The 21,047-nt window shown below is 38.1% G+C and overlaps 1 protein-coding gene across 2 annotated transcripts in view; it reads right to left on the bottom strand.

Annotated features, from left to right (window-relative positions):
• Positions 1–21,047, bottom strand: part of LOC150087127 (disco-interacting protein 2-like) — a 1,128,863-nt gene that overhangs the window by 651,839 nt on the left and 455,977 nt on the right. The window lies entirely within an intron of this gene.

Genomic DNA, 21,047 nt, shown 5'->3' on the forward strand with positions numbered 1-21,047 from the left:
TAGAAAATAAGTTAGTATGTCAATTTAAACTAATAAAGCAGAAAATAAATCAGAAAAAACTTCTCTGTTCCAAGAGCAGCAGAAAGGCACGTCCGCACCGGCAACCTCGTCCTCAGACTGACCAAACTTCAGTTGCCTCTTCTTGGCCCATTTGCCCAACTTATACAGATCCATTTGCAGTAGCATACTGCCTTTACTGTCATTAACAACCCAGCTAACCTTTGTATCATATGGAAAAAAAAACAGGACATTAAGCCTGATATACCCTCATCACTATCGTTGATGAATACACAAAGCAACAATGGGCCCAGCACCTCACCCTGGGGGACTTCACTAATAACATTAGTCCACATAGAGCAGTGTCCATTGATTACCACTCTGACTTCTCCCATTCAACCATCCTTTTATCCAATGTAGCAACTTGCCCTTAATGCCATACTGCTCTAATTTATACAGTAGTCTTCCATGTGCAATAGTATAAAAAGCTTTCCTGAATCCAAGAATATGATATAAAAATTATTTTTTTGCATCCAGTTCCTTTGTGACCACGTCATAGTATCCAATTGAATTGGTCAGAGAAGACTTCCCCATAAAAACCAATGCCATGTCTGAATTATTACTGCAGTCTTGTCTAGATGATCCTGCAACTTCTTTAACCAGTGACTCCATTATTTACCCTGGAACTGAAGTTAAACTAACAAGTGTGTTAATTACTCGTGTCACCTTTTTCTTGTGTAATTGATCTTTTTCTTTGCATCCTTTGCCAAAGAATTACTCGTATCACCCTTTGACCCCCCCTTTGTGAATTGGATATACATTTGCACATCTCCAATCCATAGGGACCTCCCCTGAGTCCAATTATGCTCTCATAATTATGGCTAATGGTTTGCTTACTTCCTTTGCCGCCTCCTTTTAATATAACAGGATAGATCCTATCCATCTCACGTGCCTTTCCTATTTTTAACTTCAACAATTTCTCCTCCACTTTTTTCTCAGTTATAACAATCATTTAACTCCCTGTTATAGTCTGTAAACCTCTGGCCTTCCCCTCCACGAATAACTCCTCATTTGTGGATGCAGAAGCAAAGTACTCGTTCAGTTTGGCAACTATCCGAGAATGATCATCTACATTGAAACCATCAATATCAAGTTTTCCAATCTGATTAATCCACTTCCTTTTAGAGTTTATATAAGTAAAGAAGTCACTGATCTTTTTCTTTGAATCCTTTGCCAAAGATTTCTCATAATCTGCCTTTGCTTGCCTAACCTCCTCTGGGACTTGATTACAGACTAGCTTATATGTACCATAGGCTTCTGTGTCACCTGAAAATTTATATGCATCCCATGCATTTTTCTTCTCTGCCACAAGTCTCATTAGTTAATCTGACATCCATTTGGGCCTAAACCTAGAGCAGTATTTCTTAGTTGGAACAAAAAGCCTAGTAGCTTACAAAATTACTTCCTTGAATGCTTCCCATTTAGAATTTGCTGTTAGTAACATCATCAGTTGGTTCCCCAGTACAGAACTTAAAAAATCTCTGAGACCACTGTAGTCACCTTTACAAAAGCAAAAACCATTGCCTTTACTTGTGATGGTAATTAAAACCTACATAAGTACCCTGTGATCACTGCCACCTAGTTCCTCTATCTGTAAATTCTTAATGCATGAATAATCATTGCTGATAATCAGATCAAGGGTATTACTCCCTCTGTTTACCTCTCTAACATGCTGCTATAGAAAACAATCATCCAATAAATCCACAAAAGCCTTGCTAATGTGCGAGTCACCAACCCACAAGTTAAAGACAATATCTGGGAAGTTAAAATCCGCCCATTATAAGACATTCTAATTTACTGGCCCATTCTATGTCAACTACATGCACTTTCTTTAATTTTATGTATTTTTTAACTAACAGATTAACCCCTCCTACCTTTCTGTCTGTACACACTGTACTCCTCAAATGCCAATTCTGCATTCTTTATATCTGTGTGACACCATGTCTCTGATATCCCAACGATATCCACCTTTGATGTCTTGACCAGCACTTTAAATTCATCAAATTTATTTACTATACTCTTAGCATCGGTGTACATGAAAGTATACGTGCACCTGTTCTTACCCTTAGTTAGTCTAACACAGCCCATATATTTATTGTTTCATGACTCTCAGCAGTTCTTGAAATCCCAAGCAACTTGCTTACCAGGCTGCTGCTCATTACAATAGAAGCAGTGCAAGAATCATTTCCACCTCTGCCTGCAACTTCTCTTAATCTATTCACCTGAGAATCCCCCCAAGCTAGCAGTTTTTTGACCCACCTAACATTGCCTCCATAGCATCAACAAATATTCTTGCACCCTTTCTATTTAAGTGTATCCCATCCCTGCAGAAGCAATCCTCCTGTTTTTTTTTTTATTTTTATTACTCCAGAACAGTGTGGTCCTTGCGGTTGTCACAGACATTCTCTCAGATACGCCAGACAAGCTGTCCTTGCTACATGGGAGTCTAAAACGCTCATGGAACTGATATTCGGGTGACACTCAAGTCAAGTGGACCCAATTTTGGCAAAGTCCGGACGGTCTGTGACAGCCAAATTCTCTGCTTGCACCTTCACGATGGTGGGACTGTTAGTAATCCTGGGTATAACCTCCATGCACAAGTACATGGTGGGTGACCACCCAGGTGTTAACCAACGTAAGCAGGGGTCGAGGTGTGGCGCCCACACCGCATGGAGGAACGCCGCCACTCTATGTTACCGGGCAGTACTAGGTGGTAGATGACTCTCATCAACTGGTGAAATACCACCACTTTGCTTATTGGAGGCTTGAAGTGGTGGAACCCATGTTTAGTCTCTAGAGCTAAGTTCCGGTCAACCCTTCCCTATCTCTTCCATCATGCAGTATGATTGATGACTTTTGAGGTTATGATGAATGTCGTGGCGAGATCCAATATTCCTTACATTTCGAGGGTACAGCTCTAAAATGATGTTCGCAGGCCGGCCACTAGTTAGTACACCAGACTGAACCTATTGGTAACTCTCTAGGAAGCTTCCGAATCAGCTAGTGTATAATCTTGCTACCTCTACTCTGTCAGATAGTGACTGGAGAGAGTCCGAGTAGTGTGTATGCGGGGAGCATTGTCGAGGCCACGTTATGTTAAGGATCTGGGTATATTCTTACCACATGTACGCCATATCCAAAAATTCCATTACTTCATACAGCATGTCCCACCTACTTTTTCTTACTATTGAATACACCATGAATTGTCAAACTAATAGAGCAAGCTTATCTGCGAAAAGATCTAAACCTCCCAAGGACTTCCTAATTCATTTCACAAATATACGTGGTCCCAATTCTAATCTCAACGATGTACATTTCCACTTGCAGTCTGCCAAACCCCATGTACTTTTTCTGACAGAATCTCAGTTATCGGTTGATTCATCTACTGCTCACCTCAGATGCCCAAATTATTCGCTGTATGATTCTTTTCGCCTCAAAGGTGGCACTTGTGCATATGTTCGTTCTGATGTTCCCTGTCAGAGACTTGGCAATTTGGAATCTCCTCTCTTTGATCTTCTCTGGCTTAAAATCTCTCTACCTCATTGTGTCAAATTCATCTGTTGTCTCTACCATTCTCCCAACTCCACTAATCACTTGGAGCTCTTTGACTTCCTCTCTTTGCAACCTGACTTTCTCCAGTCCAACTTTCCTAACAGTGAAGTAATTTTCCTTGGTGATTTTAATGTTCACAACTCCATCTGGCTTCCGTTTTCTAGTTACACTGACCCAGCAGGTCGAGATGCTGAGGCTTTTGCAATTACTAATGACCTTGCACAGATTGTTCATTTACCTACAAGAATACCGGACAATCCTAATCATACAGCCAATATGCATGATCCTTTTCTCACAAGCAACCCTTCTAAGTACACGGTCAAAGTGAGAGGTCCTTTAGGCACTTCAGATCACAACTTGGTGATTGTCTCTTCTCCAATGGAACCTTTATCTCATGGCTATTCCCAACCACATGTTGTTTGGCATTACAAGAATGCAAAATGGGATGACCCGCGAGACTTCTTTTCTTCTTTTCCTTGGTCGGATTACTCTTTCAAAACTTCTGATGTCAACATTTGCTCAGATCGTGTCAGTGAAATTATTCTTGCAGGAATTGAATCCCTTATCCCACACTCCACTTTAAAATCTCGTCTTTTATCTAAACCTTGGTTTTCCAATAAATGTGCTAAGGCTGTCCAAGAGAAGAATGTTGCATATTGTAATTGGCTTGTGTCTAATTCTTCAGTTTCATTTTCTGCCTACACCAAAGCTCGCAACAGTTGTAAAGCAGTTATTAATCAGTCCAAACTAGAGTTTGAACAGGCTAAGAGTAGAAAACTTGCTTCTTGCCCTAATGGTAGACGAGCATTCTGGTCTCTTGCCAAAGCTATTGGCTGCAACTTTTGCCCATCTCTGCTCCCACCTCTGTCCAAACCAGATGGTTCTGTTGTCACTTCAGCCAAGGATAGGCTGAAGTGACAACAGAATGATGGGACAAGAATGGGATGCTAGCTGACCTGCTAGCATCCCATTTTTCTTCCAGCTCATGTATTAATGATCTTGGTAAAACACCTCCCACCATTCCCAACACGCTCCATTCAATGCCTCCTGTGGTCTTCCGTCAAAAGGATGTCAGAAGGATTTTGATGAATCTTAATGCTAAGAAAGCTCCAGGTCCTGATGGTATTTCTCCACTTGTTCTTTGCTGCCTTTTTTCACTTTCTTATTCCAAAGGTGTTTTTCGTTCTGCTTGGAAATTTGCTCATATCCAGCCAGTTCCTAAAAAGGGTGACAAATCCCTCCCATCCAATTATCGTCCCATTGCAATTACTTCTACTCTTTCTAAAGTAATGGAGAAATCAATTAACCGCCAACTCTTAAACTACCTATAAACCTCCCGTCTGATCAACGATCACCAGTATGGATTCCGTCAGTGTCGATCCACTGGAGATATTCTGGCTTATGTTACCCATTTATGGACTAATTCAATGGAAAGGTTCGGTGAAACACAAGTAGTTGCTCTTGTCATCTCAAAAGCTTTTGATCGTGTTTGGCATAAAGGTCTTCTAAACAAGCTTCCATCTTGTGGTTTGCCAACTGTTTTTAGTAATTGGTTATCCAGTTTTCTCTCTGAACGCTCACTGAGGGTGATGGTAGATGGCTCTCTGTCTTCTAACTTCTCCACTAATGCCGGTGTCCCCCAAGGTTCAGTTCTTTCCCCAGCTCTATTCCTTTTGTATATCAATGACCTTCTTCCATTGACTGGAAATCCTATCCATAGTTTTGCCGATGATAGCACATTGCATTCAACTTTCCATTTTGAGAAACCTTGTCCTGCTCAATCAGCTTCAACTTCTCGGAAATCTGCTACCAATTCCCTAAATGCCGATCTTCAGGTAATTCTCCAGTGGGGCAAAGACAACTTAGTTGATTTCAACCCTTCTAAAACTCAGTCTTGTCTTATATCCCGCAAAAAGGATTCTTCTGCTCCTATGCTTATCTTTAGTGACACTCCGATTTCTAGGCAAAATGATATATCTCTTTTGGGGATTACCCTGACTTCTAATCTCTCTTGGCACAAGCACATTACAAATATTGCTTCCTCTGCTTCTAAAAAACTTGGTTTTCTCTTTCGCTCTGGCCGTTACTTTTCTTCCAAACAGCTGCTCACTCTGTATAAATCACAAATCCGCCCTGCCATGGAATATTGTTCCCATATCTGGGGTGGTGCCCCCAAAACCTTTCTCAGGCTTCTTGATTCCATCCAGAAGAGGGCAGTTAGGTTAATTAATGATTCATCTCTAACAGAGTCTCTCCACTCGCTTTCTCATAGACGCACTGTTTCTGCTGCATGCCTCTTCTACAGATACTTCCATGGGCACTGTTCTTCTGAATTGGCTTCTATAATTCCTGCTCTCTCTTCCAAAACAGTCCAAACACGTGCCGCCACTAGCCAACATCCATTTACTGTCCAACTTGAAACCCACAGAACCAACTTTTCATCTTCCTCATTTATTCATTCAACTGCCGTTTTCTGGAACAACCTTCCTTCATACGTATTTCCTGAATATTACAATCTACAGAAGTTCAAGTCCAATGTCAACAAATATCTTCTTTCGTCTTCTTAAGCTCAAACCCAAGCATGGTACTAACTACTATAGGTTCTAATACCTCTCGTGTTTGGGGTTCACATAAAAAAAAAAAAATAAAAAAAGTCTAAGCCTTACAGAGGAGGAATATAACAATAATAATACAGATCCATTTACAGTCAATATACAATGTCAAATGTCAATATACAATGTCAAATGTCAATATACAAAGTCAATATACAGCATATACAAAGGAATATCATATACTGCAGGTGATTTGCATTTATTCAAAGCTGGTATGATAGAGATTTATGTATTTCTAACACCTTTGTTGTTATATTTTCTTGTTTGCTCATAATTAATAGTTACTTTGAGTGAATTGTATTATTATTATAGTTATCCATTTTTTTTGTATTATTTCTTATTATTATATTTATTTTTTATTTTCTTCATCATCATCATGAACTTGGTCCGGCTTAGGTCTTTTAAGACCTCTTCCATTGTAGCTCTTGGAGGTGGTCTTGATCTCGTCATCGTTGTCTTGGTCGACCAACATCTCTCTTGCCTGTAGGGTTGTAGTTAAAGGCTAATTTTGGGATCCGGTCTGGGTTCATTCTTTCTACGTGGCTGATCCATTTTTCTTGATACGGTTTTATGTCATTTACTATGTTATCTACTTTTAATTTCTCGCAGATATCTATATTTCTTTGGTGGTCTAGTCTTGTAAAGCCTAATAATGGTCTTAAAAATTTCATTTGTGCTGCTTCTAGTTTGTGTGCATCTTTCTTATTTATGACCCAAGTCTCACAGCTGTAGAAGAGGGCTGGTTTTGAAGTGATGTTGTGCAGTCGTAATTTTGTTTCAGTTGTCATTTGTTTTCCGAAGTGGCGTTTAATCGTTTCATTCATTTTATTATATTTTTGTAGTTTAATGTGGATGTCTTTCCCTTCATTTGATATTAAATTTCCCAAATAGGTGAAGTCAGATATTTGTTCTATTATTTTATCATCAATAACAATTTTGACTTTTTGTATGTTTTTTCCACATAATCCCATTGATTTTGTTTTTGAGGTGGAGATTTTCATCTCGTACTTTTTACCTATTTTATTAAGTTCATTTGCTGCTATCTGTAGTTCATCTTCGGATTTTGCAATTATAACTTGATCATCAGCATATAATATAGTTTGGATTTTATTCCTGTTGTTCAACTGTATTCCATTGTTGTTTGTTTCCATTCTTTAAGAATTTTATTGATGTAGATATTAAATAAATTTGGTGATAGTCCACATCCTTGTTTCACTCCTTTATTGGTGTTAATTGGGTCTGATAGTTGGCCATTAGAATATTTTATACAGACTTTTGAGTTTTTATATAGGCTTTGGATCGCTTTCCGGAGTTGGGTTGGAATATTTTCTTCATGTAGAATCTGCCAAAGTTTTTCCCGGTTTACATTGTCATATGCTTTTTCATAATCAATAAAGAGCAGAAATGTTGATAGATTGAATTCTCTTCTTTTCTCCAAAATTTGCTGTAGTGAGAAAATGGCATCTATTGTGCTTCTCCCTTTTCTGAACCCACATTGTTCTTCTTCTAAGAATTGTTCACTGTATTTATTAAGTTTATTCTTTGGTATATTAGAGTATAGCTTTGCAACAGTTGACAGCAGTGTTATCCCTCTGTAGTTGTTAGGTTTATTTCTGGAGCCTTTTTTGTGTAAATTGATTACTATTCCTGTTTCCCAATCTTTGGGTATCTGTTGCTTATGCCATATAATGTTAAATAATTTTAGTAGTGTGTTTTTTAGTAAGGTGCCCCCATATTTAAATAGTTCTTTTTATTTTCTTCATTTATTAAAATATTTATAGTTAATATATACATATTTTTTAATTTTATTTATTATTATTATTAAATTAATCATTTATTCTCATTTTCTAATTACTTGATTGTAAAACCTTTGCAATTCTTTTTTGATATTGATATCTTCAGCTAGAATATCAATGTTGTATTCGTTTAGCAATCTTGCAGTTCTATTGAAATAGTTGAATTTAAGATTATCAGTTCTGAATGGCTCTAGTGCCAGCAGATTGTGTCTTCTCAAGGCTCTTGGAGGGCATCTAAAATTGATGAGGCAGAGCAGCTCGGGTGCATTCAGCTTTCCAGCCACGAGATGCATCAGGAATGTGCAGTCCACCACGGCCCTCCTTTGAGAGAGTGGTACCATCCCAAAGTGAGTGCACCATTCATAATAAGATTTGGTGTCCATTTCCAACCTAGACTTGTACACTAGGAATCTGACTATGGATTTCTGAATATGTTCCAGTTGTTTTATGAAAATTTTCGTGTGAGGATTCCAGATCTGTGAGGCATATTCTACTATCGGGTTAACAATCATTATGCACGGTGTTCTTATTAGTTGTGTGTTGGAAAAGTCAAAGCAGATTCTTTTAAGCAGTCCAAGAGATTTGGAAGCCTTTGCTGTAGTCTTATTTATATGTATGCTGAAGTTTCTCTTGGCAGAAAACCATACTCCTAAATCTGAAACCTCTTGTATTCTCTTTATCTCATGATTATTGGTTTTGTAGAGATAATTAATTTTATGTTTTTTATGATAGTTTGTGATAGATATGGTGCAGCATTTGTCTAAGTTGAGTATTAGGCCATATTTATAATCCACAGGGTGATAGTATCTATTCCATTTTCCAGTATACCACAATCTTGTATTGATTTGATGGTTTTGTATATTTTCAGGTCATCTGCATATGAGAGCACTTTGATGTCTACATGTTGCATTCAATTTTGTATGTCATTAATGTATATTGCGAATAATAGTGGTCCGAGAGGAGAACCCTGTGGGACTCCTCTTTGGATAGGAAAAGTGGAGGAGTAACTTCCATCAAAAAGAACTCTGCTTTTCCTGTTGTAGAAGTTTAACATAAGTGATAAGGCATTACTTGATATACCTATGCGCTTTAATTTGAGGCAAAGCAAATTGTGTGGTACCGAATCAAAGGCTTTTTGTAGGTCTAGATATAAAATGTATCTGGTTGCTATTATCAAGGCTATGTTTGATATCATGTTCCAAGGAAAGTAGGTTGGTCACTGTTGACCTGCCCATAAGGAAGCCATGATGAATGTGGTTGAATTTGTTTTTCATAAAGCAACAAAGCTGAGAGTATAAGATATTCTCAATGATCTTACTTAGGGGGGTTAGCTTTGTGTATGGGTCAAAAGAAGGCAGGGCTGTCTTTTGCACCATTTTTAAATAGTGGGGTAATGGTGGTTTCCTTTAATCTTGTGGGAAGTGATCCCTTTTTGAAAATGGGATAAGAGTATTCAATAGAATATTTGGATTGACTTCAAATTGTGTCAGGATATCACTGAAATATAAGGAGGAGGAGGTGTTATCCAGCTAACTATTGTGATCAGATTTTTCAGTATATAGGTCACTGTAATATTTTGCAAATTCTTCTAAATTAATAGTCTCCATTTTGTTCACATGTTTATGGTTTTTATAACCCATTTTCCAATGCCCCCAGCATGGACCCATATCATGCCTGTTTAGCATTGAATTTTGTAGAGTGCATAAGTAATTTTGGTAGGCCAAATTGATATTGTTTTTTATCTGACTTCTTACGTTGGAGAACTGGATATAGTTGTCATGTCTCTGTGTGTTTTTGCACTTGATGAAGATTTTTTTTTTTTTTTAAGTAATTGAATTATTCCTTTTGTGAACCGCACAGGAAATTTTTTGGTGTTTGACTTGGTAAGGCTCATGGGTCCATTGAAAATTGAGACTAAGTTGTAATACAGCACATCTAAGATGGAGTTGGGATCTTGACTGCTAAATAAGGATTGCCAGTTAGCATTTGAGATTTTATTTCTGATTTTGTCCCAGGGGGCTCTCCTAAAGTTATATGAGCATTGCCCGACTTCATTTATGAAATGTTTGGTTTTGAGATCAAAGTCAAGCATTAAGGCTAGATGATCCGAGTGGAAATAACTGATAATATAATTAATATTTAAGTCAAAGTTTGTAAATACTAGGTCAAGGAGTTTCTTTCCTGGTAGGGTGTTTGCGTTTTTGTTTCAGGTTCAGTCTGGGGAATATATCCTTCAAAAACTGCAATAAGCAGTTATTTTTATTGTTAGGGTCTCCCTTACCCAATCTATATTCATAGTGAATGTTGAAGTGGCCTAGCACTATTGTTCTAACATCACTCCTGAAGAAAATAAGTATGGATTCTAGTCTCTGCTCAAGTTTTTTTAAGGTGGTTTTTTTGACTGGGAGTGGTAGGTAGATTCCTACCAGTTGCACTGTTATGTTGCCAACTTTAGCTTTGATATAAATGCCCTCAATATCTGCTAAACAGATGATATCAGAGATGACTATTTTTTGGTGGAGTAAAATCATTACTCCTCCCCTTTCCTTGTTTACCCTATCTATTCTGATAATTTGAAAATTTAGGGGACAAATTTCTGAATCTAAGATGTCAGGGGTTAGCCAGGTCTCGGTAAGTACCCAAATATTGTCCCCAGGGGCTCACATCTGGTGAGTATGGGCTTGGCAAACCCAAGGTCCTGAACTGGATATCATCATTCTTCTCTTTCTTGGTGATTTCCTTCTACTTCTCTCTCTCTCTCAGGTAACTCAGGAATTTTTTTTTTTTTTTTGGCTTGTGCAGCATAAGCCTCAGGCTTCCTTGCACTATATAGCTAATAGTAACAATAATAATAATAATATCAAAGTCCAAGTGGCTTACCTCTGCTTTAAGTTTATTGAGCTTTTCAATGATGCTTCTACAGTTTTGGAGGTATATATTTATAAAAATTCTTAACTGTTAACGAGCACAGACCATGATGAGAAAAATTCTACCCCACTAGCCGTGCACAATCTCTCCAGGGCTGAACTGATTGACAAGGCTCTTATCATATACTCCTTTCTATTTGGGTAGGATTGCAGACACACTCAAATTCAACCCGAACTTGCGACTGTTTTTCAAAATTGACCTGTACTTATTAAGTAAACCTGCAGATCTCCTACACTTAATGTCATTAGTACTGAGGTGTACAACGATATTACCTTTTGTGCCCTTAAAAGATGATATCTGCTCTACAACATCATCAACTTTTGCCACTGGCAGTCATATCATCCTGAAAAAGGACTCCAAGGTTGGGAAAATTCATGTCAACAAAATAAGCAACTCATACACCAACCATTAAGTTCAATTATTACTGTAAACAAATGTTGATACAAAATAAATAAAATCTAAAAATTATATTTACAATAAAATAAATAAAACCAATATAAAAATATAAAATGTGATAACTGTATTTACAATAAAATAAGACTGACATAATCTACCATAAAATAATATAAATTAAAACATCGCTACAATAAAGTACTATAAACCATATGTGTAATTAAAAGCGATAAAACCTGTAGCTTTCGGAAGCATTGGCTTCCTTCCTCAACAGTATCAAAGCTTCTTGCAACAACTCCTTAAATAGCAGGCTCACAGTGCTTCAACCAGCGCATGGTTTGAAATGGAAGCGGAAATAGCTCGAGAGCGTGTCAAACGGAACCGCTCATCCATACTCAGGACAACAGTTTCAAAGAGGGGATGCATATGCATGCCTCTGTCCCTATTAATAGTATTGTTGTCGGATGAGCAGATTCGCAAGCTCTTGAGCCATTTACGGTCCCAGAACCCATGCACCCATTCAACAATAACCGCATCCTCTGCGGAGATCTGATGCTGCTTCTCCCAGAAATGCTCGGCCACAGTAGACTTACCATAATCCGAGACTTTTATAGCATTTAGGTGCTCCCCCAGACAATCCTTGAACCGCCATCTTGTTTCACCTACATAACATTCCTCACAATCCGGCATTTTATCATATATAGAACTCCGCTGCTAAGATCCTTTGTTATTGGATATAGTAGGTCGTTCCAGCTATGTCATCAAGGATAGTAAAGAATTTGTGAACTTTGTGAAAGACCAAACTATAGATCAGAATGAGATCATGATTTCCTTTGACGTTGTGTCTCTCTTTACGTGCATTCCGATTATGCATGGAGTACATTGTGTAAGAATGGCATCGAACAATGATGTCTCTTTGGGTAGCAGGTCGCTTTTAAATGCAGAAGAAATATGTTCAGGTGTTGAACTTTGTCTGGCCAGCACCACTATGGTGTTCCAAGGAACTATGTATAAGCAGGTTCATGGTGCAGCCATGGGTTCACCCATTAGTGTTATCGTGGCCAATTTAGCCATGGAAGAAATTGAAAATAAAGTTTTTGAGCGGTGTCAGTTTCCCATGAGGAAATGGAAGAGGTATGAAGATGATATTTTTACCGTTATTCCGAAGGCGAGAGGGGAGGATGCACTTATTTGGCTTAATAGCTTCTCCCAATTCATTCAGTTTACCTCAGAGGTGGAAGCAGGTGGTACCCTCCCATTTTTGGATGTATTGGTCTCTAGGTTGGGCCTTAAGCTTAGAACATCAGTGTTCAAAAAAACCTATGTGTAGAGGCTAATACACCCATTACAGCTCAGCACAAGCTAGACAACATATGAATAGTGTGGTTAAGGCACTAATGGATAAAGCAGGTTTGCACTGTGCCACCTCTGGAGATAGAGAATGTGAAATTAGACAAGTCACAGCAGACCTTACGAAATGCAGCTACCCCCAGAGGATCTTGGACAGATATAGTAGAGGGGTTATGTCCAACTGTAGGGAACCATTTGTACCTGTGCCCTCTGCATACATTCCTTACTATCCTGGCCTTACTAAACATCTAACAAGAATGTTACACAGCTATAAGACACACTGTGTGCAACTTCCAGGACGGAGGTTGCAAACAGTCATGTCCCAGGTAAAAGATCCAATAACAAAGGATCTTAGCAGTGGAGTCGTATATATGATAAAATGCCTGGATTGTGAGGAATGTTATGTAGGTGAAACAAGACGGCAGTTCAAGGATCATCTGGGGGAGCACCTGAATGCTGTAAAAGTCGCGGATTATCGTAAGTCTGCTGTGGCCAAGCATTTCTGGGAGAAGCAGCATCAGATTTCCACAGAGGATGTGGTTATTGTTGAATGGGTGCATGGGTTCTGGGACCGTAAATGGCTCGAGAGCTTGCGAATCTGCTCATCCGACAACAATACTATTAATAGGGACAGAGGCATGCATATGCATCCCCTCTTTGAAACTGTTGTCCTGAGTACGGATGAGCGGTTCTGTTTGACACGCTCCTGAGCTATTTCCACTTCCAGTTCAGACCATGCGCTGGTTGAACCATGTGTGGAAGCATCGTAGCCTGCTATTTAAGGAGTTGTTGCAAGAAGCTTTGATACTGTTGAGGAAGGAAGCTGATGCTTCTGAAAGCTACAGGTTTTATCGCTTTTAATTACACATGTTTTATAGTTTTTTATTGTAACAATGTTTTAATTTATATTATTTTATGGTAGGTTATGTCAGTCTTATTTTATTGTAAATACAGTCTAACAAGTATTTTATATTTTTATATTGGTTTTATTTATTTTATTGTAAATATAATTTTTAGATGTTATTTATTTTGTATCAACATTTGTTTACAGTAATAATTGAACTTAATCGTTGGTGTATGACTTGCTTATTTCATTGACAGTCATATCCTGCTACTATTCCACCTATCCTTTTTTGTACAATATATTTTCCGTTTCCCTGAGAACTGAGTCACAGACAATAACTAGCACCTGTGGGACCAGAGCATTCTGTCCTGAAGATTGCTACTGTGTTGCCTGGTTGTCTCTTCTCCAATGGAGCCTTTATCTCATGGCTATTCCCAAACTCGTGTTGTTTGGCAATACAAGAATCCAAAATGAGATGACCTGCGACATTTCTTTTCTTCTTTTTCCTTGGTCGGAATACTGTTTCAAAACTTCTGATGTCAACTTCTCAGATTGTGTTGGAGCAATTATACTTGTAGGAATGGAATCATTTATTTCACACTCCACTTTAAAATCTCATCCTTTATCTAAACCTTGGTTTTCCAATAAATGTGCTAAGGCTGTTCAAGAGAAGAACGTTGGATATCGTAATTGGCTTGTTTCTAATTCTCCAGTTTCATTTTCTGCTTACACCAAAGTTCGCAACAAATGTAAAGCAATTATTAATCAGTCCTAACTAGATTTTGAACAGACTAAGAGAAGAAAACTTGCTTCTTGCCCTAATGGTAGCTGAGCATTCTGGTCTCTTGCCAAAGCTATTGGCCGCAACATTTGCCCATCTCTGCTCCCACCTCTGTCAAAACCAGATGGTTCTATTGTTACTTCAGCCAAGGATAAAGCTGATGTGCTAGCATCCTATTTTCCTTCCAACTCATGTATTAATGATCTTGGTAAAACACCTACTACTATTCCCAACATGCTCCATTCAATGCCTCCTGTGGCACTCTCCAAAAGGATGTCAGAAGGAAATCTTGATTCTAAGAAAGTTCCAGGTCTTGATGGTGTTTTTCCACTTGTTCTCAAAGCCTGTGCTCCTGAACTTATTAATGTTCTTTGCTGGCTTTTTTCACTTCCTTATTCCAAAGGTGTTTTTCTTTCTGCTTGGTAATTTGCTGATATCCAGCCAGTTCCTAAAAAGGGTGAAAAATCCCTCCCATCCAATTATCGTCTCACTGCAATTACTTCTACTCTTTCTAAAGTGATGGAGAAATCAATTAACCGCCAACTCTTAAAATACCTGGAAACCTTCCATCTGATCAACAATCGTCAGTATGGATGTCATCATTGTCGATCGACTGGAGATATTCTGGCTTATGTTATCCATTTATGGACAAATTCAATGGAAAAGTTTGGTGAAACACAAGCAGTAGTTCTTGGCATCTCAAAGGCTTTCGATCGTGTTTCGCATAAAGATCTTCTAAACAAGTTTCAATCTTAAGGTTTGCCAACTGTTTTTTAAATTGGTTATCCAGTTTGTTTTCTCTCTGATCGCTCACTGACGTGCTTCTAACTTTTCCATTAATGCTGGTGTCCCCCCAACATTCAGTTCTTTCCCCCATTTTTTTTCCTCTTGTATATTAATGACCTTCTTCCATTGACTGGAAATCCTATCCATAGTTTTGCCGATGATTGCACATTGCATTCCACTTTCCATTTTGAGAAATCTTGCCCTGCTCAATCAGCTTCAACTTCTTGTATTATTATCATCATCATCAGCCATTTTTAATCCACTGCAGGATGAAGGCCTCTCCAGCAACTTTCCAGTTCCTTCTGTTTTGAGCACTGGCCATCCATTTACTACCCAAAAACTCATGAATTTCATCTATCCATCTCCGCCTTTGTCTTCCAGGTTTTCTTCTAGCTCCTCTTGGGTGCCATTCTGTTATTTTCTTAGTCCATCTGTCATCATGTCTTCAAGCTATGTGTCCTGCCCAAGACCATTTTAGTTCTTTACTTGAGTTTGCTGCCAAATCCATGTGTTTCTCTTCTTATCTAACAGTCTGATTCCCAATATAATTCGTTCCATTCTTCGCTGTGTAGTTCTCAGCTTCTCTTCCATTCATTTGGTGAGTGCCCAAGTTTCACTTCCATAAGTCATGGTGGGGAGTATACATTGATTCATTATTTTACGTTTCAGACAAACTGGGATATTGCTCTTCAGTATGTGACTATATTTCCTGAATGCTATCCATCCAAAATTTATTCTTCTCTTGACTTCCAGCCATTTATCATTATTACAGCTAATAACTTCTCCCAGATAAGTATATGACTCCACCTTTTCAATTACTGCTCCTTCAATCATTATTTCCCTTTCTGTGGCATATTTGTTCATCATTACTTTTGTTTTAGCCATATTCATCTTTAGTCCAAAATCCTTACTAACTGTGCATAACTGATTAAGATTTTCCTCTAATTCTTTCGGATCGTGGCTTATGACCACAATGTCATCTGCAAATCGTAAATGGTTTAGGTACTCTCCATTCACATTGACTCCTTTCTGCGACTAGTCTAATCTTCTGAAAGCTTCCTCAAGGGCAGCAGTAAACAGCTTCGGAGATATTGTGTCTCCTTGTCGAACTCTTTTCTCAATTTTAAATTTCCTACTGTCTTTGTCTATCTAATAAAGGAGGTAGCACTCGCATATATTTTCTTCAAAATCATAATATATGGGGTATCTATGCCTTGTCTTTCCAGTGCCCGAAACATTGCCTTATGCTGTATGGAGTCAAATGCCTTTTCATAATCCACAAATGCCAGCCATAATGGTGTTTTATATTCATTTGCTTTCACCATTAGCTGTGTTATTACGTGAAGGTGATCCATAGTTGAGAATCCTGTCCTAAAGCCAGCTTGCTCTTTCGGTTGATTCTCGTCAAGTATTCTTTCTAATCTGTTAGTAATGACCCTTGTGAACAACTTGTAGATGTGGGATAACAAGATAATTGGTCTATAATTTTCAATTTCTGATTTATCTCCTTTCTTATGCAGCAAACCTATGATTCCATTATTCCACTCCTTAGGTGCCACACCTTTTCTAATGTATTTTGTGAAGAGTCTTGCCAGTTTTTGTGTTATGTCTCTTCCTCCCAATTTTAACAACTCTACAGTAACTTCATCTTCCCCCGGGGCTTTCTGATTCTTCATTTTTTTCAATGCATGTTCTAACTCATCAGGAAGAATATCAGGTATGTCGTATGTGTTGCTACTTTGCAATCCATCTTCCCCACTGCTGGCATCATTCCCTCGCTCCTTGTATAATTCTCTATAGTAGTCTTCTGCTATTTGAATTATGCCTTCTCTGCTGTTTATAAGTACACCATCACTATTCTTCAGTTTCAGTATCATTTGTTTTTCTGTATTACTGCTCATGGCTGCTGATTTAAGTCTTTTGTTTTCTCTTAATGTTTGTTCTACTTTTCTTGTGTTGAATCTTCTTATGTCCTCTCTGAGTCTCTTTCTAATGGCTTTGCATAACTCAGTATACTCAATTTTCTCCCTGTCAGTGTTTTTCTTGCTCTTCATTTGTCGTCTTTGGTTCATCACGACAAGTGTTTCTTGACTAATTTTTTCTTCTTTGGATTTCTTTTTCCCTCTAGGTTTCTTGGGCTTTATCACTTTCAGAAAGTTGTAGTATTTCTCATTGATATCTTGGTCCTGAGCAGTCTGCAGAAGCTCAAACTTGTTCTTAAGTTCCAGTACATAGTGCTTTTTCTCCTCCTCTGTTATGTATTATTTACTTGAGTCAGTTTTTTCCTTTCCTTTCCTACATCTATATCAAGTGTACATCTTACCATTCTGTGATCACTTCCAACATTTACCTTATTCAGGACAGTAACATCATTCACAATATATCTTCTGTTAGTGAGGATGAAGTCGATTTCATTAGTTGTTAATCCATTTGGACTCTTCCATGTCCACTTTCTGTTTGCCCTTTTTTTGAAAAAAGTGTTCATTACTGACAGTCCTTGAGATTCTGCAAATTCCATAAGTCTTTCACCTCTTTTATTTCTTTCACCAATTCCAAAATTTTCTATAGTTCCTCTTTCTGCGCTGTTTTGCCTTTTTCCAACCTTAGCATTGAAGTCTCCCATAATAATAGTGTAGTGGGTTTTCTGCTAGAAGACTCAATTTCGGTGTACATTTCTTCAACCTCTTCATCATCATGGCTCGATGTTGGTGCATAAATCGTTATAATCTTTATCTTGCACCTTTTAGAAATCTTGAGTATTAGCCTTGACACTCTTAATGATGTACTTTTGAATTCCAAAATGTTGTTTTTAAAATCTTTATGGACCAGAAACCCAACTCCACTTTCACTCCTTTCACTGTTTCCATTGGTGTACAGCAGATTTCCACTTGATAAACTTATAAGTGATTCATTTCTTCTTCTTGTTTCAGCCAAACCGATGATATTCCAATTCACATTCCTTAAATACCGATCTCCAGGTAATTCTCCAGTGGGGCACAGACAGCTTAGTTGATTTCAATCCTTCTAAAACTCAGTCTTGTCTTATATCTCTCAAAAAGGATTCTTCTGCTCCTATGCTTATCTTTGGTGACACTCCAATTTCTAAGAAAGTTGATATATCTCTTTTGGGGATTACCCTGACTGCTAATCTCTCTTGACCAGAAGCATATTACAAATATTGCTTCCTCTGCATCTAAAAAACTTGGTTTCCTCTTTCCCTGTCGCGGTTACTTTTCTTCCAAACAGCTGTTCACTCTGTACAAATTGCAAATCCACGCTACCACGGAATATTTTTCCCACATGGGGGGGGGGGTGGCCCAAACCCTCTCTCAGGCTTCTAGATCCCATTCAGAAGAGGGCAGTTAGGTTAATTAATGAGTCATCTCTAACAGAGGCTCTCCGTTCTCCTTCTCTTAGACATACTGTTTCTGCTGCAAGTATTTTCTATAGATACTTCCATGGGCACTGCTCCTCTGAATTGGCTTCGATAATTCTCACTCTTTCTTTCAAAACAGTCTGAACACATTGTTGTTATTTGGTTTTTAGGAGCATTAGCAACTAAGGCCATATTAACCCGAGGATAGGCAGTGGTCATTCTCTGACCTTTCCGCATCCTGTGTATTTGGTGGTCACGGGCTCGAACCCCAGTCTAAACAAGAAGCGTGTGCTATGCACTGCTGCTCCTGCCCAACTGGCTATGGAGGTGCCTCCAAACACGTGCCACCATGCCAACATCCATTTACTGTCCAACTTCAAACTCACAGAACCATTTTTTTATCATCCTCCTTTATTCATTCAACTGCTGTTTTCTGGAACAACCTTCCTTCATATGTGTTTTCTGAAAATTACAGTCTACAGAAGTTCAAGTCTAATGTCAACAAATATCTTCTCTCATCTTCTCAACCTCCAAGCATGGTACTAAGTATTATAGGTTCTAATACCTCTCATGTGTGGGGTTTTCATAAAAAAAAAAAAAAAAAAAAAAAAAAAAAAAGAGTAGGCTATGGCATTGAGAGCTCAATGGACCCTAATTTAATTCCTTTGAGGGCATCTACTCAACTCTTCAAACGCTCAAAGATGCCCATCGCAATGCTGAGTTGGCACCTAATTTCTTCACACTCTCTGCACCTAGCACACACAAAAAGCATCCTCCATGGATATATCATATCCTGTTCCAGAAAGATCTGCAAACATGTCACATTTTTCACATTTTTTTGGACTGTGATGCATTGGAGAATCGCCCCTTTCTGTTGAATATCATCATTCTTCTCTTTCTTGATGATTCCCTTCTACTTTTGACTCTCTCTCTCTCTCTCTGTCAGTCAGGGTAACTCGGGAATTTTTTTTTGGCTGGTGCAGCATAAGCCTCAGTCTTCCTCACACCATATAGCTAATAATAATAACCACAACACTTCCACTACTTGGTGCATGTTGCTTTGCTGCTCTAGTCTGGGGCATGATTTCCATTTAAATACAATTTAATTAACAATAAAAATTAGTAAAACTTAGAAATTAATTGACAATACTATACTAAGCTAGCAGATTTCTAATACAGTGCTACATATCACCCTATCTAGTTTTATGTTATACCTTACATATCAAGTCTGAGATATACGTTACGCTATTCTGTATTGATATAATATACTACAACAATGGTGGCAACTTTCGAATGGTACAAGATTTTACCGATACTAATAATAACCTACAAAATCTCTACCTAAATTCAAAATAAACTAAGTAGCATATCTAGGAATATAAAGCTACTTCTAGAAAATAAATTAATATGCAATTAAGTCAATGGAATGGCAAAAATTTAAGAAACATTTCTCTGTTAGCTGGAATCATAAAATCTTCGCCTGCATGGGGTACCCTTATTGAGAAACATACTATAGTTTTGATTAAGTATGCTATCTAGTATTCACATCTAGAAAAGTGGTATCTCCACCATCAGTAACACAATCTTCTATTACCAAATATGGTAATAGAATATTGTGTCGAGAAAAAGATAACAAAACACTAGAGTTCTTGCAGTATCACAATACAGGCAACCCTCGCATAACACGGTACTTCTACAATATGGTTTTGCTCTAACACGATTGATAAATAGAGGCAATCCTTGCAAAACACGGTACTTAAATAGCACGGTTAGAGAATTTCGGTAAACCTCACATAACAGTGTATTTTTGAGCTTTTATGCGGGGGAAACCCTGCTATTATGTTGGATGTAATTTTTCAAAATTTCCACTCTTTTTGAATCCCCGGTGTTGACTCTCTAGTTCAAAAAAAATTATTGAGAAATCCCTGTATTTTATTTTGTTGGGAAATTTCTGCATTACATTCTGTGCTATTGAACTTGCAGAAAAATCTAGATTTCAAAGTTTATATTACTGTTGTCGTCCAAACGTTGAAGTTTTGTTCCTACCACCACAGTGGTACTAGGTTAATACACCTTCGTTCATTCAGCCATTAGATCAAGGCATTATATCCACCTTTAAAACTCATTGCATCAGAAAATCGTTACAATGGATTTTGGAAAAAAATGATTCCGAATCTATTGAAGTAATGGAGGTATGGAAACATTTCTCAATTGTGGACCATATCGGAATCATATCTTTATTGCTGAAAGAAGTAAAACCGTCAATGTTAAATGTGTGTGGAAAAATGTATGGCCAGAGTCAGTTCATTCAGGAAATAGGGTCGAACCAGCAGAAAACTGAATTGGTGCGATGGTAGAACTTGATACATCGGTGGGAGGGGAACGTTTCGATGATATGACTACTGAAGCCCTCATGGGTAGCACAATTGTTTTTGTGAGAGGAATTCAGGCTCAGGCAAGGGAAGCATGGTTTTTTCTCCAGGAAACTTAGGAGAATAAACCATTTTTCTTCCAGCAAAACAGAAAATAGATCTCAGGACACACGCAATTTATAGACAATATACACAGAACA

The sequence above is a fragment of the Mastigoproctus giganteus genome, chromosome 4 (genome assembly GCF_048544385.1).
Source record: "Mastigoproctus giganteus isolate SK-2022 chromosome 4, ASM4854438v1, whole genome shotgun sequence".
Taxonomy (NCBI): domain Eukaryota; kingdom Metazoa; phylum Arthropoda; class Arachnida; order Uropygi; family Thelyphonidae; genus Mastigoproctus; species Mastigoproctus giganteus.